Here is a 27,912-nt window from a genome sequence, read left to right as displayed (position 1 = left end):
CCAGAATTGAGAAGCAGAACTGCAAGTCCTGAAAGTAGGCTCTAAGCAAAGTTGTGATGGTGTATGGGATGTTAAAGAAACTGAAGGCAAACCGAAGGAGCTTGAGGGGCACAGAGCCTAAGGCAGTAGCGAGATCTAAGAAGATTACATGGAGGTCCCTTTTCTCCAGCTTTGCCATTTAGATCTGGTGCCAGATCATGATAGCATGTTCTGGACACCTGGAGAAGCCTGATATCACCGCCTTCTGTACATATGTGTCAGTGTACTAATTTCTGCGCAGATACTCGGGCATCATCCGTGCAGTGACACTGAAGAAGAATTTACCTTCTACATTAAGCAGGGAGATTGGATGGAACTGACTCATGTTCATTGCCTCCTTTTCCTTTGGGATCAAGACTTCACTAGCTCTACGCCACACTTTGAGTATGGTCCTCTTCTGTTATACTCCTCCCACAAGCCTCCAAAGAAACCTACAAGCATCTGGTGCATTCTTATACACTTTATACGGGACTCCATTTGGTCCAGGGACTGATGCTGTTCTCGCCTGATGGACTGTCTTCTGCACCTCTTTCCTTGTTGGAGGGCGAGTCTCAAATTGATATTCTGAAGGGTCGAATAGTGTAATGTCTGAGGGGATGGCCAGACGTTCATAGCACCTTGGATCAGGATGCGTTGTTCTCCAGTGCTTCTCCAGGGCGTTCTTTGTTGTACTCAGAACTCTGCTTTTTTCCTAGGTGTTGAGAGTCTTTAGGAATTTGAAGGGATCTTTGTAGAACTGGCATCTTGTTTGTTCTGTCTTCCTTCTTTATTTCCGTATAGAGGGATGCCAGACGGACTTTAATGTCAGCTTGGAGAGTGCTTATACCCCCCTTCTTCACTCCAGAGTCTTTCTTCCAAAGTTCCTTAACTTGTCTCCTTTTTTGAACGAGGTATTTGATTTCCTGTTGCTTCCTGGACACTGATGGGATTGGGGCCTGCTTAGTACCTGTATATCCTTTAAGAACAACTGGACAATAGATTGTGCTCTGCTGGGACGGATGTTTCTGTTTCAGTTAAAAAATAAATGCATTCTCATGCACTGATTACAGCATGCTCAGACTAAGGTTTCAGCTTTAACATGTTTGTAAACAAGTCTGCTTGCATGAAGAGCTTCACGGTAGGTAGAGCAGAAGGCTGAAGAACTGAAGATTTAATGTGATGCTGCCCACATTATTTAAATTATATTTAATAATGAGGATGTGTTCCCCCTTGCTGTCCACAGTGTTCCGATGGACAGAGCAGCTGTTCCTGTACCCAGCTGGATTTCTGTGAAGAGTGACAGCTCAATGGACCTTCCATACCACTTCAGAGAGGGACATTTTTCTGCAGGTCAAAGGTAAATGTGCATTTAAGCAAACACTATTTCAAACACTCAGACTCTCAGTCAAAAAGCATACTGTCACGCTCAGAAGTGGTGTGCGAGACGGGGAAGCAGGAGAAGGAGGCGGAGGTCTGGGGAATATGGGATTTAATGGAAAACGAGAGTAGGGACATGAAACAGGCAACGCACGGCAACACTACACAGTAAGACTTCAATGACGTTTCTAGGGAGACAGACTGAACGTGGACATAAATACACAGGACAAATCGAAATAACAGGAAACAGCTGGCCACAATCGGTATTGCACACGTGGTAAATGAGGGGCGTGGCACACAGGAGGATCGGACAAGCAGGCTATCTCACATACAGGCACATTCAAGCTATGAGGGAAATAGCTTAATAAAGAATGCATCTTTTTAAACTTTCACAAATCCTTTTGTCTTTGACAATTTAAGTTATTCTGTTTTGTATGGAAATTTTTATTGGACTTTATTATTTGTACCCCACAGAGTACAATCCACAAATATGCATCGCTATGCCAAATATTTCACTATCCAGAAATCTGTACTTTTATTTGTCCTGTGCAAAATTATATATGCTCCTCCAAAATACCCCAAAGTGGCTCAATAATATTCAGATCTGGTGTCTGTGCAGGCCATGGGCGATGTTCTACTTCAGTTTCATGTTCATCAAACTACTCTGTCACCATTCTTGCTGTTTCTATTGGTGCATAAGTGTCCCAATACACTGCACCACCTTCAGGGTACAATTTTTGCACCACTGCGTAAACATGTACTTGTGCTCCTCGGTGAGGCTGGTGAGGGGCAGCTTGAGGACGCCATCTCCGTAGAGGCCTACGGTGGTGAGGCACTGCGGAACTCCTAGCCACTTCTTCATGTAGGCTGTGACTCCTCTTTTCAGCTTCTCTACTATTGAGATGGGGACCTCATAAATTGAAAGGGGCCACAATGCCCGGGGTAGGGGATGAAACTGGAAGCAGCATGTCTTTAATTTCCAAGGAAGTTGGGTGTTGACGATGGACTGTATGCCAGCATTAATGTCCTTGCACAGTTGTTTCACCTGGTCTCTGTCTTTCAGGCTTGTATCATAGCACCTTCCGAGGCTTTTTATGGGCTGTTCAGCTATTGTGGGGATTATATCCTCTCTGATGAAGAACCTCTGGTCAGCAAGCACTCCCTTCACCACTGACATGCTGCGTGAACTAGATGCTTTACCTTCATCTGGGCCCAACTGATGTTCTCCTCCAGTTTTCTGAGCAGTCTCCTGTCACATGGGACGGTGGAAGTTAGGGTGGTGATGTCATCTATATAGGCTCTGAGGGGATGGAGGCGCATACAAGAGCTAACTCGTTGTCCACCAATGACCCATTTTGAGGCTTGAATGATGATCTCTATCGCCATGGTGAATGCCAAGGGAGAGACTCTGCATCCAGCCATGATGCCAACCTCCAAGCGCTGCCATGGCGTGGTAAATTCCAGAATTGAGAAGCAGAACTGCAAGTCCTGAAAGTAGGCTCTAAGCAAAGTTGTGATGGTGTATGGGATGTTAAAGAAACTGAAGGCAAACCGAAGGAGCTTGAGGGGCACAGAGCCTAAGGCAGTAGCGAGATCTAAGAAGATTACATGGAGGTCCCTTTTCTCCAGCTTTGCCATTTAGATCTGGTGCCAGATCATGATAGCATGTTCTGGACACCTGGAGAAGCCTGATATCACCGCCTTCTGTACATATGTGTCAGTGTACTAATTTCTGCGCAGATACTCGGGCATCATCCGTGCAGTGACACTGAAGAAGAATTTACCTTCTACATTAAGCAGGGAGATTGGATGGAACTGACTCATGTTCATTGCCTCCTTTTCCTTTGGGATCAAGACTTCACTAGCTCTACGCCACACTTTGAGTATGGTCCTCTTCTGTTATACTCCTCCCACAAGCCTCCAAAGAAACCTACAAGCATCTGGTGCATTCTTATACACTTTATACGGGACTCCATTTGGTCCAGGGACTGATGCTGTTCTCGCCTGATGGACTGTCTTCTGCACCTCTTTCCTTGTTGGAGGGCGAGTCTCAAATTGATATTCTGAAGGGTCGAATAGTGTAATGTCTGAGGGGATGGCCAGACGTTCATAGCACCTTGGATCAGGATGCGTTGTTCTCCAGTGCTTCTCCAGGGCGTTCTTTGTTGTACTCAGAACTCTGCTTTTTTCCTAGGTGTTGAGAGTCTTTAGGAATTTGAAGGGATCTTTGTAGAACTGGCATCTTGTTTGTTCTGTCTTCCTTCTTTATTTCCGTATAGAGGGATGCCAGACGGACTTTAATGTCAGCTTGGAGAGTGCTTATACCCCCCTTCTTCACTCCAGAGTCTTTCTTCCAAAGTTCCTTAACTTGTCTCCTTTTTTGAACGAGGTATTTGATTTCCTGTTGCTTCCTGGACACTGATGGGATTGGGGCCTGCTTAGTACCTGTATATCCTTTAAGAACAACTGGACAATAGATTGTGCTCTGCTGGGACGGATGTTTCTGTTTCAGTTAAAAAATAAATGCATTCTCATGCACTGATTACAGCATGCTCAGACTAAGGTTTCAGCTTTAACATGTTTGTAAACAAGTCTGCTTGCATGAAGAGCTTCACGGTAGGTAGAGCAGAAGGCTGAAGAACTGAAGATTTAATGTGATGCTGCCCACATTATTTAAATTATATTTAATAATGAGGATGTGTTCCCCCTTGCTGTCCACAGTGTTCCGATGGACAGAGCAGCTGTTCCTGTACCCAGCTGGATTTCTGTGAAGAGTGACAGCTCAATGGACCTTCCATACCACTTCAGAGAGGGACATTTTCCTGCAGGTCAAAGGTAAATGTGCATTTAAGCAAACACTATTTCAAACACTCAGACTCTCAGTCAAAAAGCATACTGTCACGCTCAGAAGTGGTGTGCGAGACGGGGAAGCAGGAGAAGGAGGCGGAGGTCTGGGGAATATGGGATTTAATGGAAAACGAGAGTAGGGACATGAAACAGGCAACGCACGGCAACACTACACAGTAAGACTTCAATGACGTTTCTAGGGAGACAGACTGAACGTGGACATAAATACACAGGACAAATCGAAATAACAGGAAACAGCTGGCCACAATCGGTATTGCACACGTGGTAAATGAGGGGCGTGGCACACAGGAGGATCGGACAAGCAGGCTATCTCACATACAGGCACATTCAAGCTATGAGGGAAATAGCTTAATAAAGAATGCATCTTTTTAAACTTTCACAAATCCTTTTGTCTTTGACAATTTAAGTTATTCTGTTTTGTATGGAAATTTTTATTGGACTTTATTATTTGTACCCCACAGAGTACAATCCACAAATATGCATCGCTATGCCAAATATTTCACTATCCAGAAATCTGTACTTTTATTTGTCCTGTGCAAAATTATATATGCTCCTCCAAAATACCCCAAAGTGGCTCAATAATATTCAGATCTGGTGTCTGTGCAGGCCATGGGCGATGTTCTACTTCAGTTTCATGTTCATCAAACTACTCTGTCACCATTCTTGCTGTTTCTATTGGTGCATAAGTGTCCCAATACACTGCACCACCTTCAGGGTACAATTTTTGCACCACTGCGTAAACATGTACTTGTGCTCCTCGGTGAGGCTGGTGAGGGGCAGCTTGAGGACGCCATCTCCGTAGAGGCCTACGGTGGTGAGGCACTGCGGAACTCCTAGCCACTTCTTCATGTAGGCTGTGACTCCTCTTTTCAGCTTCTCTACTATTGAGATGGGGACCTCATAAATTGAAAGGGGCCACAATGCCCGGGGTAGGGGATGAAACTGGAAGCAGCAGGTCTTTAATTTCCAAGGAAGTTGGGTGTTGACGATGGACTGTATGCCAGCATTAATGTCCTTGCACAGTTGTTTCACCTGGTCTCTGTCTTTCAGGCTTGTATCATAGCACCTTCCGAGGCTTTTTATGGGCTGTTCAGCTATTGTGGGGATTATATCCTCTCTGATGAAGAACCTCTGGTCAGCAAGCACTCCCTTCACCACTGACATGCTACGTGAACTAGATGCTTTACCTTCATCTGGGCCCAACTGATGTCCTCCTCCAGTTTTCTGAGCAGTCTCCTGTCACATGGGACGGTGGAAGTTAGGGTGGTGATGTCATCTATATAGGCTCTGAGGGGATGGAGGCGCATACAAGAGCTGACTCGTTGTCCAACAATGACCCATTTTGAGGCTTGAATGATGATCTCTATCGCCATGGTGAATGCCAAGGGAGAGACTCTGCATCCAGCCATGATGCCAACCTCCAAGCGCTGCCATGGCGTGGTAAATTCCAGAATTGAGAAGCAGAACTGCAAGTCCTGAAAGTAGGCTCTAAGCAAAGTTGTGATGGTGTATGGGATGTTAAAGAAACTGAAGGCAAACCGAAGGAGCTTGAGGGGCACAGAGCCTAAGGCAGTAGCGAGATCTAAGAAGATTACATGGAGGTCCCTTTTCTCCAGCTTTGCCATTTGGATCTGGTGCCAGATCATGATAGCATGTTCTGGACACCTGGAGAAGCCTGATATCACCGCCTTCTGTACATATGTGTCAGTGTACTAATTTCTGCGCAGATACTCGGGCATCATCCGTGCAGTGACACTGAAGAAGAATTTACCTTCTACATTAAGCAGGGAGATTGGACGGAACTGACTCATGTTCATTGCATCCTTTTCCTTTGGGATCAAGACTTCACTAGCTCTACGCTACACTTTGAGTATGGTCCTCTTCTGTTATACTCCTCCCACAAGCCTCCAAAGAAACCTACAAGCATCTGGTGCATTCTTATACACTTTATACGGGACTCCATTTGGTCCAGGAACTGATGCTGTTCTCGCCTGATGGACTGTCTTCTGCACCTCTTTCCTTGTTGGAGGGCGAGTCTCAAATTGATATTCTGAAGGGTCGAATAGTGTAATGTCTGAGGGGATGGCCAGACGTTCATAGCACCTTGGATCAGGATGCGTTGTTCTCCAGTGCTTCTCCAGGGCGTTCTTTGTTGTACTCAGAACTCTGCTTTTTTCCTAGGTGTTGAGAGTCTTTAGGAATTTGAAGGGATCTTTGTAGAACTGGCATCTTGTTTGTTCTGTCTTCCTTCTTTATTTCCGTATAGAGGGATGCCAGACGGACTTTAATGTCAGCTTGGAGAGTGCTTATACCCCCCTTCTTCACTCCAGAGTCTTTCTTCCAAAGTTCCTTAACTTGTCTCCTTTTTTGAACGAGGTATTTGATTTCCTGTTGCTTCCTGGACACTGATGGGATTGGGGCCTGCTTAGTACCTGTATATCCTTTAAGAACAACTGGACAATAGATTGTGTTCTGCTGGGACGGATGTTTCTGTTTCAGTTAAAAAATAAATGCATTCTCATGCACTGATTACAGCATGCTCAGACTAAGGTTTCAGCTTTAACATGTTTGTAAACAAGTCTGCTTGCATGAAGAGCTTCACGGTAGGTAGAGCAGAAGGCTGAAGAACTGAAGATTTAATGTGATGCTGCCCACATTATTTAAATTATATTTAATAATGAGGATGTGTTCCCCCTTGCTGTCCACAGTGTTCCGATGGACAGAGCAGCTGTTCCTGTACCCAGCTGGATTTCTGTGAAGAGTGACAGCTCAATGGACCTTCCATACCACTTCAGAGAGGGACATTTTTCTGCAGGTCAAAGGTAAATGTGCATTTAAGCAAACACTATTTCAAACACTCAGACTCTCAGTCAAAAAGCATACTGTCACGCTCAGAAGTGGTGTGCGAGACGGGGAAGCAGGAGAAGGAGGCGGAGGTCTGGGGAATATGGGATTTAATGGAAAACGAGAGTAGGGACATGAAACAGGCAACGCACGGCAACACTACACAGTAAGACTTCAATGACGTTTCTAGGGAGACAGACTGAACGTGGACATAAATACACAGGACAAATCGAAATAACAGGAAACAGCTGGCCACAATCGGTATTGCACACGTGGTAAATGAGGGGCGTGGCACACAGGAGGATCGGACAAGCAGGCTATCTCACATACAGGCACATTCAAGCTATGAGGGAAATAGCTTAATAAAGAATGCATCTTTTTAAACTTTCACAAATCCTTTTGTCTTTGACAATTTAAGTTATTCTGTTTTGTATGGAAATTTTTATTGGACTTTATTATTTGTACCCCACAGAGTACAATCCACAAATATGCATCGCTATGCCAAATATTTCACTATCCAGAAATCTGTACTTTTATTTGTCCTGTGCAAAATTATATATGCTCCTCCAAAATACCCCAAAGTGGCTCAATAATATTCAGATCTGGTGTCTGTGCAGGCCATGGGCGATGTTCTACTTCAGTTTCATGTTCATCAAACTACTCTGTCACCATTCTTGCTGTTTCTATTGGTGCATAAGTGTCCCAATACACTGCACCACCTTCAGGGTACAATTTTTGCACCACTGCGTAAACATGTACTTGTGCTCCTCGGTGAGGCTGGTGAGGGGCAGCTTGAGGACGCCATCTCCGTAGAGGCCTACGGTGGTGAGGCACTGCGGAACTCCTAGCCACTTCTTCATGTAGGCTGTGACTCCTCTTTTCAGCTTCTCTACTATTGAGATGGGGACCTCATAAATTGAAAGGGGCCACAATGCCCGGGGTAGGGGATGAAACTGGAAGCAGCAGGTCTTTAATTTCCAAGGAAGTTGGGTGTTGACGATGGACTGTATGCCAGCATTAATGTCCTTGCACAGTTGTTTCACCTGGTCTCTGTCTTTCAGGCTTGTATCATAGCACCTTCCGAGGCTTTTTATGGGCTGTTCAGCTATTGTGGGGATTATATCCTCTCTGATGAAGAACCTCTGGTCAGCAAGCACTCCCTTCACCACTGACATGCTACGTGAACTAGATGCTTTACCTTCATCTGGGCCCAACTGATGTCCTCCTCCAGTTTTCTGAGCAGTCTCCTGTCACATGGGACGGTGGAAGTTAGGGTGGTGATGTCATCTATATAGGCTCTGAGGGGATGGAGGCGCATACAAGAGCTGACTCGTTGTCCAACAATGACCCATTTTGAGGCTTGAATGATGATCTCTATCGCCATGGTGAATGCCAAGGGAGAGACTCTGCATCCAGCCATGATGCCAACCTCCAAGCGCTGCCATGGCGTGGTAAATTCCAGAATTGAGAAGCAGAACTGCAAGTCCTGAAAGTAGGCTCTAAGCAAAGTTGTGATGGTGTATGGGATGTTAAAGAAACTGAAGGCAAACCGAAGGAGCTTGAGGGGCACAGAGCCTAAGGCAGTAGCGAGATCTAAGAAGATTACATGGAGGTCCCTTTTCTCCAGCTTTGCCATTTGGATCTGGTGCCAGATCATGATAGCATGTTCTGGACACCTGGAGAAGCCTGATATCACCGCCTTCTGTACATATGTGTCAGTGTACTAATTTCTGCGCAGATACTCGGGCATCATCCGTGCAGTGACACTGAAGAAGAATTTACCTTCTACATTAAGCAGGGAGATTGGACGGAACTGACTCATGTTCATTGCATCCTTTTCCTTTGGGATCAAGACTTCACTAGCTCTACGCTACACTTTGAGTATGGTCCTCTTCTGTTATACTCCTCCCACAAGCCTCCAAAGAAACCTACAAGCATCTGGTGCATTCTTATACACTTTATACGGGACTCCATTTGGTCCAGGAACTGATGCTGTTCTCGCCTGATGGACTGTCTTCTGCACCTCTTTCCTTGTTGGAGGGCGAGTCTCAAATTGATATTCTGAAGGGTCGAATAGTGTAATGTCTGAGGGGATGGCCAGACGTTCATAGCACCTTGGATCAGGATGCGTTGTTCTCCAGTGCTTCTCCAGGGCGTTCTTTGTTGTACTCAGAACTCTGCTTTTTTCCTAGGTGTTGAGAGTCTTTAGGAATTTGAAGGGATCTTTGTAGAACTGGCATCTTGTTTGTTCTGTCTTCCTTCTTTATTTCCGTATAGAGGGATGCCAGACGGACTTTAATGTCAGCTTGGAGAGTGCTTATACCCCCCTTCTTCACTCCAGAGTCTTTCTTCCAAAGTTCCTTAACTTGTCTCCTTTTTTGAACGAGGTATTTGATTTCCTGTTGCTTCCTGGACACTGATGGGATTGGGGCCTGCTTAGTACCTGTATATCCTTTAAGAACAACTGGACAATAGATTGTGTTCTGCTGGGACGGATGTTTCTGTTTCAGTTAAAAAATAAATGCATTCTCATGCACTGATTACAGCATGCTCAGACTAAGGTTTCAGCTTTAACATGTTTGTAAACAAGTCTGCTTGCATGAAGAGCTTCACGGTAGGTAGAGCAGAAGGCTGAAGAACTGAAGATTTAATGTGATGCTGCCCACATTATTTAAATTATATTTAATAATGAGGATGTGTTCCCCCTTGCTGTCCACAGTGTTCCGATGGACAGAGCAGCTGTTCCTGTACCCAGCTGGATTTCTGTGAAGAGTGACAGCTCAATGGACCTTCCATACCACTTCAGAGAGGGACATTTTTCTGCAGGTCAAAGGTAAATGTGCATTTAAGCAAACACTATTTCAAACACTCAGACTCTCAGTCAAAAAGCATACTGTCACGCTCAGAAGTGGTGTGCGAGACGGGGAAGCAGGAGAAGGAGGCGGAGGTCTGGGGAATATGGGATTTAATGGAAAACGAGAGTAGGGACATGAAACAGGCAACGCACGGCAACACTACACAGTAAGACTTCAATGACGTTTCTAGGGAGACAGACTGAACGTGGACATAAATACACAGGACAAATCGAAATAACAGGAAACAGCTGGCCACAATCGGTATTGCACACATGGTAAATGAGGGGGCGTGGCACACAGGAGGATCGGACAAGCAGGCTATCTCACATACAGCACATTCAAGCTATGCGGAAAATAGCTTAATAAAGATTGCATCTTTTTAAACTTTCACAAATCCCTTTGTCTTTGCCAATTTAAGTTATTCTGTATTGTATGGAAATTTTTATTGGAATTTATTATTTGTACCCCACAGAATACAATCCACAAATATGCATCGCTATGCCAAATATTTCACTATCCAGAAATCTGTACTTTTATTTGTCCTGTGCAAAATTATATATGCTCCTCCAAAATACCCCAAAGTGGCTCAATAATATTCAGATCTGGTGTCTGTGCAGGCCATGGGAGATGTTCTACTTCAGTTTCATGTTCATCAAACTACTCTGTCACCATTCTTGCTGTTTCTATTGGTGCATAAGTGTCCCAATACACTGCACCACCTTCAGGGTACAATTTTTGCACCACTGGGTAAACATGTACTTGTGCTCCTCGGTGAGGCTGGTGAGGGGCAGCTTGAGGACGCCATCTCCGTAGAGGCCTACGGTGGTGAGGCACTGCGGAACTCCTAGCCACTTCTTCATGTAGGCTGTGACTCCTCTTTTCAGCTTCTCTACTATTGAGATGGGGACCTCATAAATTGAAAGGGGCCACAATGCCCGGGGTAGGGGACGAAACTGGAAGCAGCAGGTCTTTAATTTCCAAGGAAGTTGGGTGTTGACGATGGACTGTATGCCAGCATTAATGTCCTTGCACAGTTGTTTCACCTGGTCTCTGTCTTTCAGGCTTGTATCATAGCACCTTCCGAGGCTTTTTATGGGCTGTTCAGCTATTGTGGGGATTATATCCTCTCTGATGAAGAACCTCTGGTCAGCAAGCACTCCCTTCACCACTGACATGCTACGTGAACTAGATGCTTTACCTTCATCTGGGCCCAACTGATGTTCTCCTCCAGTTTTCTGAGCAGTCTCCTGGCAGATGGGACGGTGGAAGTTAGGGTGGTGATGTCATCTATATAGGCTCTGAGGGGATGGAGGCGCATACAAGAGCTGACTCGTTGTCCACCAATGACCCATTTTGAGGCTTGAATAATGATCTCTATCGCCATGGTGAATGCCAAGGGAGAGACTCTGCATCCAGCCATGATGCCAACCTCCAAGCGCTGCCATGGCGTGGTAAATTCCAGAATTGAGAAGCAGAACTGCAAGTCCTGAAAGTAGGCTCTAAGCAAAGTTGTGATGGTGTATGGGATGTTAAAGAAACTGAAGGCAAACCGAAGGAGCTTGAGGGGCACAGAGCCTAAGGCAGTAGCGAGATCTAAGAAGATTACATGGAGGTCCCTTTTCTCCAGCTTTGCCATTTGGATCTGGTGCCAGATCATGATAGCATGTTCTGGACACCTGGAGAAGCCTGATATCACCGCCTTCTGTACATATGTGTCAGTGTACTAATTTCTGCGCAGATACTCGGGCATCATCCGTGCAGTGACACTGAAGAAGAATTTACCTTCTACATTAAGCAGGGAGATTGGACGGAACTGACTCATGTTCATTGCATCCTTTTCCTTTGGGATCAAGACTTCACTAGCTCTACGCTACACTTTGAGTATGGTCCTCTTCTGTTATACTCCTCCCACAAGCCTCCAAAGAAACCTACAAGCATCTGGTGCATTCTTATACACTTTATACGGGACTCCATTTGGTCCAGGAACTGATGCTGTTCTCGCCTGATGGACTGTCTTCTGCACCTCTTTCCTTGTTGGAGGGCGAGTCTCAAATTGATATTCTGAAGGGTCGAATAGTGTAATGTCTGAGGGGATGGCCAGACGTTCATAGCACCTTGGATCAGGATGCGTTGTTCTCCAGTGCTTCTCCAGGGCGTTCTTTGTTGTACTCAGAACTCTGCTTTTTTCCTAGGTGTTGAGAGTCTTTAGGAATTTGAAGGGATCTTTGTAGAACTGGCATCTTGTTTGTTCTGTCTTCCTTCTTTATTTCCGTATAGAGGGATGCCAGACGGACTTTAATGTCAGCTTGGAGAGTGCTTATACCCCCCTTCTTCACTCCAGAGTCTTTCTTCCAAAGTTCCTTAACTTGTCTCCTTTTTTGAACGAGGTATTTGATTTCCTGTTGCTTCCTGGACACTGATGGGATTGGGGCCTGCTTAGTACCTGTATATCCTTTAAGAACAACTGGACAATAGATTGTGTTCTGCTGGGACGGATGTTTCTGTTTCAGTTAAAAAATAAATGCATTCTCATGCACTGATTACAGCATGCTCAGACTAAGGTTTCAGCTTTAACATGTTTGTAAACAAGTCTGCTTGCATGAAGAGCTTCACGGTAGGTAGAGCAGAAGGCTGAAGAACTGAAGATTTAATGTGATGCTGCCCACATTATTTAAATTATATTTAATAATGAGGATGTGTTCCCCCTTGCTGTCCACAGTGTTCCGATGGACAGAGCAGCTGTTCCTGTACCCAGCTGGATTTCTGTGAAGAGTGACAGCTCAATGGACCTTCCATACCACTTCAGAGAGGGACATTTTTCTGCAGGTCAAAGGTAAATGTGCATTTAAGCAAACACTATTTCAAACACTCAGACTCTCAGTCAAAAAGCATACTGTCACGCTCAGAAGTGGTGTGCGAGACGGGGAAGCAGGAGAAGGAGGCGGAGGTCTGGGGAATATGGGATTTAATGGAAAACGAGAGTAGGGACATGAAACAGGCAACGCACGGCAACACTACACAGTAAGACTTCAATGACGTTTCTAGGGAGACAGACTGAACGTGGACATAAATACACAGGACAAATCGAAATAACAGGAAACAGCTGGCCACAATCGGTATTGCACACATGGTAAATGAGGGGGCGTGGCACACAGGAGGATCGGACAAGCAGGCTATCTCACATACAGCACATTCAAGCTATGCGGAAAATAGCTTAATAAAGATTGCATCTTTTTAAACTTTCACAAATCCCTTTGTCTTTGCCAATTTAAGTTATTCTGTATTGTATGGAAATTTTTATTGGAATTTATTATTTGTACCCCACAGAATACAATCCACAAATATGCATCGCTATGCCAAATATTTCACTATCCAGAAATCTGTACTTTTATTTGTCCTGTGCAAAATTATATATGCTCCTCCAAAATACCCCAAAGTGGCTCAATAATATTCAGATCTGGTGTCTGTGCAGGCCATGGGAGATGTTCTACTTCAGTTTCATGTTCATCAAACTACTCTGTCACCATTCTTGCTGTTTCTATTGGTGCATAAGTGTCCCAATACACTGCACCACCTTCAGGGTACAATTTTTGCACCACTGGGTAAACATGTACTTGTGCTCCTCGGTGAGGCTGGTGAGGGGCAGCTTGAGGACGCCATCTCCGTAGAGGCCTACGGTGGTGAGGCACTGCGGAACTCCTAGCCACTTCTTCATGTAGGCTGTGACTCCTCTTTTCAGCTTCTCTACTATTGAGATGGGGACCTCATAAATTGAAAGGGGCCACAATGCCCGGGGTAGGGGACGAAACTGGAAGCAGCAGGTCTTTAATTTCCAAGGAAGTTGGGTGTTGACGATGGACTGTATGCCAGCATTAATGTCCTTGCACAGTTGTTTCACCTGGTCTCTGTCTTTCAGGCTTGTATCATAGCACCTTCCGAGGCTTTTTATGGGCTGTTCAGCTATTGTGGGGATTATATCCTCTCTGATGAAGAACCTCTGGTCAGCAAGCACTCCCTTCACCACTGACATGCTACGTGAACTAGATGCTTTACCTTCATCTGGGCCCAACTGATGTTCTCCTCCAGTTTTCTGAGCAGTCTCCTGTCACATGGGACGGTGGAAGTTAGGGTGGTGATGTCATCTATATAGGCTCTGAGGGGATGGAGGCGCATACAAGAGCTGACTCGTTGTCCACCAATGACCCATTTTGAGGCTTGAATGATGATCTCTATCGCCATGGTGAATGCCAAGGGAGAGACTCTGCATCCAGCCATGATGCCAACCTCCAAGCGCTGCCATGGCGTGGTAAATTCCAGAATTGAGAAGCAGAACTGCAAGTCCTGAAAGTAGGCTCTAAGCAAAGTTGTGATGGTGTATGGGATGTTAAAGAAACTGAAGGCAAACCGAAGGAGCTTGAGGGGCACAGAGCCTAAGGCAGTAGCGAGATCTAAGAAGATTACATGGAGGTCCCTTTTCTCCAGCTTTGCCATTTGGATCTGGTGCCAGATCATGATAGCATGTTCTGGACACCTGGAGAAGCCTGATATCACCGCCTTCTGTACATATGTGTCAGTGTACTAATTTCTGCGCAGATACTCGGGCATCATCCGTGCAGTGACACTGAAGAAGAATTTACCTTCTACATTAAGCAGGGAGATTGGACGGAACTGACTCATGTTCATTGCATCCTTTTCCTTTGGGATCAAGACTTCACTAGCTCTACGCTACACTTTGAGTATGGTCCTCTTCTGTTATACTCCTCCCACAAGCCTCCAAAGAAACCTACAAGCATCTGGTGCATTCTTATACACTTTATACGGGACTCCATTTGGTCCAGGAACTGATGCTGTTCTCGCCTGATGGACTGTCTTCTGCACCTCTTTCCTTGTTGGAGGGCGAGTCTCAAATTGATATTCTGAAGGGTCGAATAGTGTAATGTCTGAGGGGATGGCCAGACGTTCATAGCACCTTGGATCAGGATGCGTTGTTCTCCAGTGCTTCTCCAGGGCGTTCTTTGTTGTACTCAGAACTCTGCTTTTTTCCTAGGTGTTGAGAGTCTTTAGGAATTTGAAGGGATCTTTGTAGAACTGGCATCTTGTTTGTTCTGTCTTCCTTCTTTATTTCCGTATAGAGGGATGCCAGACGGACTTTAATGTCAGCTTGGAGAGTGCTTATACCCCCCTTCTTCACTCCAGAGTCTTTCTTCCAAAGTTCCTTAACTTGTCTCCTTTTTTGAACGAGGTATTTGATTTCCTGTTGCTTCCTGGACACTGATGGGATTGGGGCCTGCTTAGTACCTGTATATCCTTTAAGAACAACTGGACAATAGATTGTGTTCTGCTGGGACGGATGTTTCTGTTTCAGTTAAAAAATAAATGCATTCTCATGCACTGATTACAGCATGCTCAGACTAAGGTTTCAGCTTTAACATGTTTGTAAACAAGTCTGCTTGCATGAAGAGCTTCACGGTAGGTAGAGCAGAAGGCTGAAGAACTGAAGATTTAATGTGATGCTGCCCACATTATTTAAATTATATTTAATAATGAGGATGTGTTCCCCCTTGCTGTCCACAGTGTTCCGATGGACAGAGCAGCTGTTCCTGTACCCAGCTGGATTTCTGTGAAGAGTGACAGCTCAATGGACCTTCCATACCACTTCAGAGAGGGACATTTTTCTGCAGGTCAAAGGTAAATGTGCATTTAAGCAAACACTATTTCAAACACTCAGACTCTCAGTCAAAAAGCATACTGTCACGCTCAGAAGTGGTGTGCGAGACGGGGAAGCAGGAGAAGGAGGCGGAGGTCTGGGGAATATGGGATTTAATGGAAAACGAGAGTAGGGACATGAAACAGGCAACGCACGGCAACACTACACAGTAAGACTTCAATGACGTTTCTAGGGAGACAGACTGAACGTGGACATAAATACACAGGACAAATCGAAATAACAGGAAACAGCTGGCCACAATCGGTATTGCACACATGGTAAATGAGGGGGCGTGGCACACAGGAGGATCGGACAAGCAGGCTATCTCACATACAGCACATTCAAGCTATGCGGAAAATAGCTTAATAAAGATTGCATCTTTTTAAACTTTCACAAATCCCTTTGTCTTTGCCAATTTAAGTTATTCTGTATTGTATGGAAATTTTTATTGGAATTTATTATTTGTACCCCACAGAATACAATCCACAAATATGCATCGCTATGCCAAATATTTCACTATCCAGAAATCTGTACTTTTATTTGTCCTGTGCAAAATTATATATGCTCCTCCAAAATACCCCAAAGTGGCTCAATAATATTCAGATCTGGTGTCTGTGCAGGCCATGGGAGATGTTCTACTTCAGTTTCATGTTCATCAAACTACTCTGTCACCATTCTTGCTGTTTCTATTGGTGCATAAGTGTCCCAATACACTGCACCACCTTCAGGGTACAATTTTTGCACCACTGGGTAAACATGTACTTGTGCTCCTCGGTGAGGCTGGTGAGGGGCAGCTTGAGGACGCCATCTCCGTAGAGGCCTACGGTGGTGAGGCACTGCGGAACTCCTAGCCACTTCTTCATGTAGGCTGTGACTCCTCTTTTCAGCTTCTCTACTATTGAGATGGGGACCTCATAAATTGAAAGGGGCCACAATGCCCGGGGTAGGGGACGAAACTGGAAGCAGCAGGTCTTTAATTTCCAAGGAAGTTGGGTGTTGACGATGGACTGTATGCCAGCATTAATGTCCTTGCACAGTTGTTTCACCTGGTCTCTGTCTTTCAGGCTTGTATCATAGCACCTTCCGAGGCTTTTTATGGGCTGTTCAGCTATTGTGGGGATTATATCCTCTCTGATGAAGAACCTCTGGTCAGCAAGCACTCCCTTCACCACTGACATGCTACGTGAACTAGATGCTTTACCTTCATCTGGGCCCAACTGATGTTCTCCTCCAGTTTTCTGAGCAGTCTCCTGTCACATGGGACGGTGGAAGTTAGGGTGGTGATGTCATCTATATAGGCTCTGAGGGGATGGAGGCGCATACAAGAGCTGACTCGTTGTCCACCAATGACCCATTTTGAGGCTTGAATGATGATCTCTATCGCCATGGTGAATGCCAAGGGAGAGACTCTGCATCCAGCCATGATGCCAACCTCCAAGTGCTGCCATGGCGTGGTAAATTCCAGAATTGAGAAGCAGAACTGCAAGTCCTGAAAGTAGGCTCTAACCAAAGTTGTGATGGTGTATGGGATGTTAAAGAAACTGAAGGCAAACCGAAGGAGCTTGAGGGGCACAGAGCCTAAGGCAGTAGCGAGATCTAAGAAGATTACATGGAGGTCCCTTTTCTCCAGCTTTGCCATTTGGATCTGGTGCCAGATCATGATAGCATGTTCTGGACACCTGGAGAAGCCTGATATCACCGCCTTCTGTACATATGTGTCAGTGTACTAATTTCTGCGCAGATACTCGGGCATCATCCGTGCAGTGACACTGAAGAAGAATTTACCTTCTACATTAAGCAGGGAGATTGGACGGAACTGACTCATGTTCATTGCATCCTTTTCCTTTGGGATCAAGACTTCACTAGCTCTACGCTACACTTTGAGTATGGTCCTCTTCTGTTCTACTCCTCCCACAAGCCACCAAAGAAACCTACAAGCATCTGGTGCATTCTTATACACTTTATACGGGACTCCATTTGGTCCAGGAACTGATGCTGTTCTCGCCTGATGGACTGTCTTCTGCACCTCTTTCCTTGTTGGAGGGCGAGTCTCAAATTGATATTCTGAAGGGTCGAATAGTGTAATGTCTGAGGGGATGGCCAGACGTTCATAGCACCTTGGATCAGGATGCGTTGTTCTCCAGTGCTTCTCCAGGGCGTTCTTTGTTGTACTCAGAACTCTGCTTTTTTCCTAGGTGTTGAGAGTCTTTAGGAATTTGAAGGGATCTTTGTAGAACTGGCATCTTGTTTGTTCTGTCTTCCTTCTTTATTTCCGTATAGAGGGATGCCAGACGGACTTTAATGTCAGCTTGGAGAGTGCTTATACCCCCCTTCTTCACTCCAGAGTCTTTCTTCCAAAGTTCCTTAACTTGTCTCCTTTTTTGAACGAGGTATTTGATTTCCTGTTGCTTCCTGGACACTGATAGGATTGGGGCCTGCTTAGTACCTGTATATCCTTTAAGAACAACTGGACAATAGATTGTGTTCTGCTGGGACGGATGTTTCTGTTTCAGTTAAAAAATAAATGCATTCTCATGCACTGATTACAGCATGCTCAGACTAAGGTTTCAGCTTTAACATGTTTGTAAACAAGTCTGCTTGCATGAAGAGCTTCACGGTAGGTAGAGCAGAAGGCTGAAAAACTGAAGATTTAATGTGATGCTGCCCACATTATTTAAATTATATTTAATAATGAGGATGTGTTCCCCCTTGCTGTCCACAGTGTTCCGATGGACAGAGCAGCTGTTCCTGTACCCAGCTGGATTTCTGTGAAGAGTGACAGCTCAATGGACCTTCCATACCACTTCAGAGAGGGATATTTTTCTGCAGGTCAAAGGTAAATGTGCATTTAAGCAAACACTATTTCAAACACTCAGACTCTCAGTCAAAAAGCATACTGTCACGCTCAGAAGTGGTGTGCGAGACGGGGAAGCAGGAGAAGGAGGCGGAGGTCTGGGGAATATGGGATTTAATGGAAAACGAGAGTAGGGACATGAAACAGGCAACGCACGGCAACACTACACAGTAAGACTTCAATGACGTTTCTAGGGAGACAGACTGAACGTGGACATAAATACACAGGACAAATCGAAATAACAGGAAACAGCTGGCCACAATCGGTATTGCACACGTGGTAAATGAGGGGGCGTGGCACACAGGAGGATCGGACAAGCAGGCTATCTCACATACAGCACATTCAAGCTATGCGGAAAATAGCTTAATAAAGATTGCATCTTTTTAAACTTTCACAAATCCCTTTGTCTTTGCCAATTTAAGTTATTCTGTATTGTATGGAAATTTTTATTGGACTTTATTATTTGTACCCCACAGAATACAATCCACAAATATGCATCGCTATGCCAAATATTTCACTATCCAGAAATCTGTACTTTTATTTGTCCTGTGCAAAATTATATATGCTCCTCCAAAATACCCCAAAGTGGCTCAATAATATTCAGATCTGGTGTCTGTGCAGGCCATGGGAGATGTTCTACTTCAGTTTCATGTTCATCAAACTACTCTGTCACCATTCTTGCTGTTTCTATTGGTGCATAAGTGTCCCAATACACTGCACCACCTTCAGGGTACAATTTTTGCACCACTGGGTAAACATGTACTTGTACTTGTGCTCCTCGGTGAGGCTGGTGAGGGGCAGCTTGAGGACGCCATCTCCGTAGAGGCCTACGGTGGTGAGGAACTGCGGAACTCCTAGCCACTTCTTCATGTAGGCTGTGACTCCTCTTTTCAGCTTCTCTACTATTGAGATGGGGACCTCATAAATTGAAAGGGGCCACAATGCCCGGGGTAGGGGACGAAACTGGAAGCAGCAGGTCTTTAATTTCCAAGGAAGTTGGGTGTTGACGATGGACTGTATGCCAGCATTAATGTCCTTGCACAGTTGTTTCACCTGGTCTCTGTCTTTCAGGCTTGTATCATAGCACCTTCCGAGGCTTTTTATGGGCTGTTCAGCTATTGTGGGGATTATATCCTCTCTGATGAAGAACCTCTGGTCAGCAAGCACTCCCTTCACCACTGACATGCTACGTGAACTAGATGCTTTACCTTCATCTGGGCCCAACTGATGTTCTCCTCCAGTTTTCTGAGCAGTCTCCTGGCAGATGGGACGGTGGAAGTTAGGGTGGTGATGTCATCTATATAGGCTCTGAGGGGATGGAGGCGCATACAAGAGCTGACTCGTTGTCCACCAATGACCCATTTTGAGGCTCGAATGATGATCTCTATCGCCATGGTGAATGCCAAGGGAGAGACTCTGCATCCAGCCATGATGCCAACCTCCAAGCGCTGCCATGGAGTGGTAAATTCCAGAGTTGAGAAGCAGAACTGCAAGTCCTGAAAGTAGGCTCTAACCAAAGTTGTGATGGTTTCTGGGATGTTAAAGAAGCTGAAGGCAAACCGAAGGAGCTTGAGGGGCACAGAGCCTAAGGCAGTAGCGAGATCTAAGAAGATTACATCGAGGTCCCTTTTCTCCAGCTTTGCCATTTGGATCTGGTGCCAGATCGTGATAGCATGTTCTGGACACCTGGAGAAGCCTGATATCACCGCCTTCTGTACAGAGTTGTCAGTGTACTAATTTCTGCGCAGATACTCGGGCATCATCCGTGCAGTGACACTGAAGAAGAATTTACCTTCTACATTAAGCAGGGAGATTGGACGGAACTGACTCATGTTCATTGCATCCTTTTCCTTTGGGATCAAGACTTCACTAGCTCTACGCCACACTTTGAGTATGGTCCTCTTCTGTTATACTCCTCCCACAAGCCTCCAAAGAAACCTACAAGCATCTGGTGCATTCTTATACACTTTATACGGGACTCCATTTGGTCCAGGGACTGATGCTGTTCTCGCCTGATGGACTGTCTTCTGCACCTCTTTCCTTGTTGGAGGGCGAGTCTCAAATTGATATTCTGAAGGGTCGAATAGTGTAATGTCTGAGGGGATGGCCAGACGTTCATAGCACCTTGGATCAGGATGCGTTGTTCTCCAGTGCTTCTCCAGGGCGTTCTTTGTTGTACTCAGAACTCTGCTTTTTTCCTTGGTGTTGAGAGTCTTTAGGAATTTGAAGGGATCTTTGTAGAACTGGCATCTTGTTTGTTCTGTCTTCCTTCTTTATTTCCGTATAGAGGGATGCCAGACGGACTTTAATGTCAGCTTGGAGAGTGCATATACCCCCCGTCTTCACTCCAGAGTATTTCTTACAAAGTTCCTTAACTTGTCTCCTTTTTTGATCGAGGTATTTGATTTCCTGTTGCTTCCTGGACATTGATGGGATTGGGGCCTGCTTAGTACCTGTATATCCTTTAAGAACAACTGGACAATAGATTGTGTTCTGCTGGGACGGATGTTTCTGTTTCAGTTAAAAAATAAATGCATTCTTATGCACTGATTACAGCATGCTCAGACTAAGGTTTCAGCTTTAACATGTTTGTAAACAAGTCTGCTTGCATGAAGAGCTTCACGGTAGGTAGAGCAGAAGGCTGAACAACTGAAGATTTAATGTGATGCTGCCCACATTATTTAAATTATATTTAATAATGAGGATGTGTTCCCCCTTGCTGTCCACAGTGTTCCGATGGACAGAGCAGCTGTTCCTGTACCCAGCTGGATTTCTGTGAAGAGTGACAGCTCAATGGACCTTCCATACCACTTCAGAAAGGGACATTTTCCTGCAGGTCAAAGGTAAATGTGCATTTAAGCAAACACTATTTCAAACACTCAGACTCTCAGTCAAAAAGCATACTGTCACGCTCAGAAGTGGTGTGCGAGACGGGGAAGCAGGAGAAGGAGGCGGAGGTCTGGGGAATATGGGATTTAATGGAAAACGAGAGTAGGGACATGAAACAGGCAACGCACGGCAACACTACACAGTAAGACTTCAATGACGTTTCTAGGGAGACAGACTGAACGTGGACATAAATACACAGGACAAATCGAAATAACAGGAAACAGCTGGCCACAACCGGTATTGCACACGTGGTAAATGAGGGGGCGTGGCACACAGGAGGATCGGACAAGCAGGCTATCTCACATACAGCACATTCAAGCTATGCGGAAAATAGCTTAATAAAGATTGCATCTTTTTAAACTTTCACAAATCCCTTTGTCTTTGCCAATTTAAGTTATTCTGTATTGTATGGAAATTTTTATTGGAATTTATTATTTGTACCCCACAGAATACAATCCACAAATATGCATCGCTATGCCAAATATTTCACTATCCAGAAATCTGTACTTTTATTTGTCCTGTGCAAAATTATATATGCTCCTCCAAAATACCCCAAAGTGGCTCAATAATATTCAGATCTGGTGTCTGTGCAGGCCATGGGAGATGTTCTACTTCAGTTTCATGTTCATCAAACTACTCTGTCACCATTCTTGCTGTTTCTATTGGTGCATAAGTGTCCCAATACACTGCACCACCTTCAGGGTACAATTTTTGCACCACTGGGTAAACATGTACTTGTACTTGTGCTCCTCGGTGAGGCTGGTGAGGGGCAGCTTGAGGACGCCATCTCCGTAGAGGCCTACGGTGGTGAGGAACTGCGGAACTCCTAGCCACTTCTTCATGTAGGCTGTGACTCCTCTTTTCAGCTTCTCTACTATTGAGATGGGGACCTCATAAATTGAAAGGGGCCACAATGCCCGGGGTAGGGGACGAAACTGGAAGCAGCAGGTCTTTAATTTCCAAGGAAGTTGGGTGTTGACGATGGACTGTATGCCAGCATTAATGTCCTTGCACAGTTGTTTCACCTGGTCTCTGTCTTTCAGGCTTGTATCATAGCACCTTCCGAGGCTTTTTATGGGCTGTTCAGCTATTGTGGGGATTATATCCTCTCTGATGAAGAACCTCTGGTCAGCAAGCACTCCCTTCACCACTGACATGCTACGTGAACTAGATGCTTTACCTTCATCTGGGCCCAACTGATGTTCTCCTCCAGTTTTCTGAGCAGTCTCCTGGCAGATGGGACGGTGGAAGTTAGGGTGGTGATGTCATCTATATAGGCTCTGAGGGGATGGAGGCGCATACAAGAGCTGACTCGTTGTCCACCAATGACCCATTTTGAGGCTCGAATGATGATCTCTATCGCCATGGTGAATGCCAAGGGAGAGACTCTGCATCCAGCCATGATGCCAACCTCCAAGCGCTGCCATGGAGTGGTAAATTCCAGAGTTGAGAAGCAGAACTGCAAGTCCTGAAAGTAGGCTCTAACCAAAGTTGTGATGGTTTCTGGGATGTTAAAGAAGCTGAAGGCAAACCGAAGGAGCTTGAGGGGCACAGAGCCTAAGGCAGTAGCGAGATCTAAGAAGATTACATCGAGGTCCCTTTTCTCCAGCTTTGCCATTTGGATCTGGTGCCAGATCGTGATAGCATGTTCTGGACACCTGGAGAAGCCTGATATCACCGCCTTCTGTACAGAGTTGTCAGTGTACTAATTTCTGCGCAGATACTCGGGCATCATCCGTGCAGTGACACTGAAGAAGAATTTACCTTCTACATTAAGCAGGGAGATTGGACGGAACTGACTCATGTTCATTGCATCCTTTTCCTTTGGGATCAAGACTTCACTAGCTCTACGCCACACTTTGAGTATGGTCCTCTTCTGTTATACTCCTCCCACAAGCCTCCAAAGAAACCTACAAGCATCTGGTGCATTCTTATACACTTTATACGGGACTCCATTTGGTCCAGGGACTGATGCTGTTCTCGCCTGATGGACTGTCTTCTGCACCTCTTTCCTTGTTGGAGGGCGAGTCTCAAATTGATATTCTGAAGGGTCGAATAGTGTAATGTCTGAGGGGATGGCCAGACGTTCATAGCACCTTGGATCAGGATGCGTTGTTCTCCAGTGCTTCTCCAGGGCGTTCTTTGTTGTACTCAGAACTCTGCTTTTTTCCTAGGTGTTGAGAGTCTTTAGGAATTTGAAGGGATCTTTGTAGAACTGGCATCTTGTTTGTTCTGTCTTCCTTCTTTATTTCCGTATAGAGGGATGCCAGACGGACTTTAATGTCAGCTTGGAGAGTGCATATACCCCCCGTCTTCACTCCAGAGTATTTCTTACAAAGTTCCTTAACTTGTCTCCTTTTTTGATCGAGGTATTTGATTTCCTGTTGCTTCCTGGACATTGATGGGATTGGGGCCTGCTTAGTACCTGTATATCCTTTAAGAACAACTGGACAATAGATTGTGTTCTGCTGGGACGGATGTTTCTGTTTCAGTTAAAAAATAAATGCATTCTTATGCACTGATTACAGCATGCTCAGACTAAGGTTTCAGCTTTAACATGTTTGTAAACAAGTCTGCTTGCATGAAGAGCTTCACGGTAGGTAGAGCAGAAGGCTGAACAACTGAAGATTTAATGTGATGCTGCCCACATTATTTAAATTATATTTAATAATGAGGATGTGTTCCCCCTTGCTGTCCACAGTGTTCCGATGGACAGAGCAGCTGTTCCTGTACCCAGCTGGATTTCTGTGAAGAGTGACAGCTCAATGGACCTTCCATACCACTTCAGAAAGGGACATTTTCCTGCAGGTCAAAGGTAAATGTGCATTTAAGCAAACACTATTTCAAACACTCAGACTCTCAGTCAAAAAGCATACTGTCACGCTCAGAAGTGGTGTGCGAGACGGGGAAGCAGGAGAAGGAGGCGGAGGTCTGGGGAATATGGGATTTAATGGAAAACGAGAGTAGGGACATGAAACAGGCAACGCACGGCAACACTACACAGTAAGACTTCAATGACGTTTCTAGGGAGACAGACTGAACGTGGACATAAATACACAGGACAAATCGAAATAACAGGAAACAGCTGGCCACAACCGGTATTGCACACGTGGTAAATGAGGGGGCGTGGCACACAGGAGGATCGGACAAGCAGGCTATCTCACATACAGCACATTCAAGCTATGCGGAAAATAGCTTAATAAAGATTGCATCTTTTTAAACTTTCACAAATCCCTTTGTCTTTGCCAATTTAAGTTATTCTGTATTGTATGGAAATTTTTATTGGAATTTATTATTTGTACCCCACAGAATACAATCCACAAATATGCATCGCTATGCCAAATATTTCACTATCCAGAAATCTGTACTTTTATTTGTCCTGTGCAAAATTATATATGCTCCTCCAAAATACCCCAAAGTGGCTCAATAATATTCAGATCTGGTGTCTGTGCAGGCCATGGGCGATGTTCTACTTCAGTTTCATGTTCATCAAACTACTCTGTCACCATTCTTGCTGTTTCTATTGGTGCATAAGTGTCCCAATACACTGCACCACCTTCAGGGTACAATTTTTGCACCACTGGGTAAACATGTACTTGTACTTGTGCTCCTCGGTGAGGCTGGTGAGGGGCAGCTTGAGGACGCCATCTCCGTAGAGGCCTACGGTGGTGAGGCACTGCGGAACTCCTAGCCACTTCTTCATGTAGGCTGTGACTCCTCTTTTCAGCTTCTCTACTATTGAGATGGGGACCTCTTAAATTGAAAGGGGCCACAATGCCCGGGGTAGGGGACGAAACTGGAAGCAGCAGGTCTTTAATTTCCAAGGAAGTTGGGTGTTGACGATGGACTGTATGCCAGCATTAATGTCCTTGCACAGTTGTTTCACCTGGTCTCTGTCTTTCAGGCTTGTTTCATAGCACCTTCCGAGGCTTTTTATGGGCTGTTCAGCTATTGTGGGGATTATATCCTCTCTGATGAAGAACCTCTGGTCAGCAAGCACTCCCTTCACCACTGACATGCTACGTGAACTAGATGCATTACCTTCATCTGGGTCCAACTGATGTTCTCCTCCAGTTTTCTGAGCAGTCTCCTGTCACATGGGACGGTGGAAGTTAGGGTGGTGATGTCATCTATATAGGCTCTGAGGGGATGGAGGCGCATACAAGAGCTGACTCGTTGTCCACCAATGACCCATTTTGAGGCTCGAATGATGATCTCTATCGCCATGGTGAATGCCAAGGGAGAGACTCTGCATCCAGCCATGATGCCAACCTCCAAGCGCTGCCATGGAGTGGTAAATTCCAGAGTTGAGAAGCAGAACTGCAAGTCCTGAAAGTAGGCTCTAACCAAAGTTGTGATGGTTTCTGGGATGTTAAAGAAGCTGAAGGCAAACCGAAGGAGCTTGAGGGGCACAGAGCCTAAGGCAGTAGCGAGATCTAAGAAGATTACATTGAGGTCCCTTTTCTCCAGCTTTGCCATTTGGATCTGGTGCCAGATCGTGATAGCATGTTCTGGACACCTGGAGAAGCCTGATATCACCGCCTTCTGTACAGATGTGTCAGTGTACTAATTTCTGCGCAGATACTCGGGCATCATCCGTGCAGTGACACTGAAGAAGAATTTACCTTCTACATTAAGCAGGGAGATTGGACGGAACTGACTCATGTTCATTGCATCCTTTTCCTTTGGGATCAAGACTTCACTAGCTCTACGCCACACTTTGAGTATGGTCCTCTTCTGTTATACTCCTCCCACAAGCCTCCAAAGAAACCTACAAGCATCTGGTGCATTCTTATACACTTTATACGGGACTCCATTTGGTCCAGGGACTGATGCTGTTCTCGCCTGATGGACTGTCTTCTGCACCTCTTTCCTTGTTGGAGGGCGAGTCTCAAATTGATATTCTGAAGGGTCGAATAGTGTAATGTCTGAGGGGATGGCCAGACGTTCATAGCACCTTGGATCAGGATGCGTTGTTCTCCAGTGCTTCTCCAGGGCGTTCTTTGTTGTACTCAGAACTCTGCTTTTTTCCTAGGTGTTGAGAGTCTTTAGGAATTTGAAGGGATCTTTGTAGAACTGGCATCTTGTTTGTTCTGTCTTCCTTCTTTATTTCCGTATAGAGGGATGCCAGACGGACTTTAATGTCAGCTTGGAGAGTGCATATACCCCCCGTCTTCACTCCAGAGTCTTTCTTACAAAGTTCCTTAACTTGTCTCCTTTTTTGATCGAGGTATTTGATTTCCTGTTGCTTCCTGGACATTGATGGGATTGGGGCCTGCTTAGTACCTGTATATCCTTTAAGAACAACTGGACAATAGATTGTGTTCTGCTGGGATGGATGTTTCTGTTTCAGTTAAAAAATAAATGCATTCTTATGCACTGATTACAGCATGCTCAGACTAAGGTTTCAGCTTTAACATGTTTGTAAACAAGTCTGCTTGCATGAAGAGCTTCACGGTAGGTAGAGCAGAAGGCTGAAGAACTGAAGATTTAATGTGATGCTGCCCACATTATTTAAATTATATTTAATAATGAGGATGTGTTCCCCCTTGCTGTCCACAGTGTTCCGATGGACAGAGCAGCTGTTCCTGTACCCAGCTGGATTTCTGTGAAGAGTGACAGCTCAATGGACCTTCCATACCACTTCAGAGAGGGACATTTTCCTGCAGGTCAAAGGTAAATGTGCATTTAAGCAAACACTATTTCAAACACTCAGACTCTCAGTCAAAAAGCATACTGTCACGCTCAGAAGTGGTGTGCGAGACGGGGAAGCAGGAGAAGGAGGCGGAGGTCTGGGGAATATGGGATTTAATGGAAAACGAGAGTAGGGACATGAAACAGGCAACGCACGGCAACACTACACAGTAAGACTTCAATGACGTTTCTAGGGAGACAGACTGAACGTGGACATAAATACACAGGACAAATCGAAATAACAGGAAACAGCTGGCCACAATCGGTATTGCACACGTGGTAAATGAGGGGGCGTGGCACACAGGAGGATCGGACAAGCAGGCTATCTCACATACAGCACATTCAAGCTATGCGGAAAATAGCTTAATAAAGATTGCATCTTTTTAAACTTTCACAAATCCCTTTGTCTTTGCCAATTTAAGTTATTCTGTATTGTATGGAAATTTTTATTGGACTTTATTATTTGTACCCCACAGAATACAATCCACAAATATGCATCGCTATGCCAAATATTTCACTATCCAGAAATCTGTACTTTTATTTGTCCTGTGCAAAATTATATATGCTCCTCCAAAATACCCCAAAGTGGCTCAATAATATTCAGATCTGGTGTCTGTGCAGGCCATGGGAGATGTTCTACTTCAGTTTCATGTTCATCAAACTACTCTGTCACCATTCTTGCTGTTTCTATTGGTGCATAAGTGTCCCAATACACTGCACCACCTTCAGGGTACAATTTTTGCACCACTGGGTAAACATGTACTTGTACTTGTGCTCCTCGGTGAGGCTGGTGAGGGGCAGCTTGA

At 45.1% G+C, this 27,912-nt stretch overlaps 1 long non-coding RNA gene across 13 annotated transcripts in view; it reads left to right on the top strand.

The window, feature by feature from the left end:
- Positions 1-27,912, top strand: part of LOC125713171 (uncharacterized) — a 53,575-nt gene that overhangs the window by 17,859 nt on the left and 7,804 nt on the right. The window contains exon 3 of one of the 13 annotated variants that reach the window (XR_007383501.1): positions 26,975-27,133. The exons of 3 other annotated variants lie outside the window; for them this stretch is intronic. This is a non-coding gene — a long non-coding RNA (uncharacterized LOC125713171). Of the gene's footprint in view, positions 1-1,261; positions 1,352-4,116; positions 4,276-6,971; positions 7,054-9,826; positions 9,912-12,681; positions 12,773-15,536; positions 15,628-18,391; positions 18,477-21,252; positions 21,379-24,113; positions 24,240-26,974; positions 27,134-27,912 lie in introns of those variants that run through there. 9 more of the 13 variants (XR_007383497.1, XR_007383494.1, XR_007383500.1 and 6 more) reach the window with 9 other exon arrangements.

This window comes from Brienomyrus brachyistius, chromosome 18 (assembly GCF_023856365.1).
Source record: "Brienomyrus brachyistius isolate T26 chromosome 18, BBRACH_0.4, whole genome shotgun sequence".
NCBI classification, from domain to species: Eukaryota; Metazoa; Chordata; class Actinopteri; order Osteoglossiformes; family Mormyridae; genus Brienomyrus; species Brienomyrus brachyistius.
This window is presented reverse-complemented; position numbering and strand designations above follow the sequence as displayed.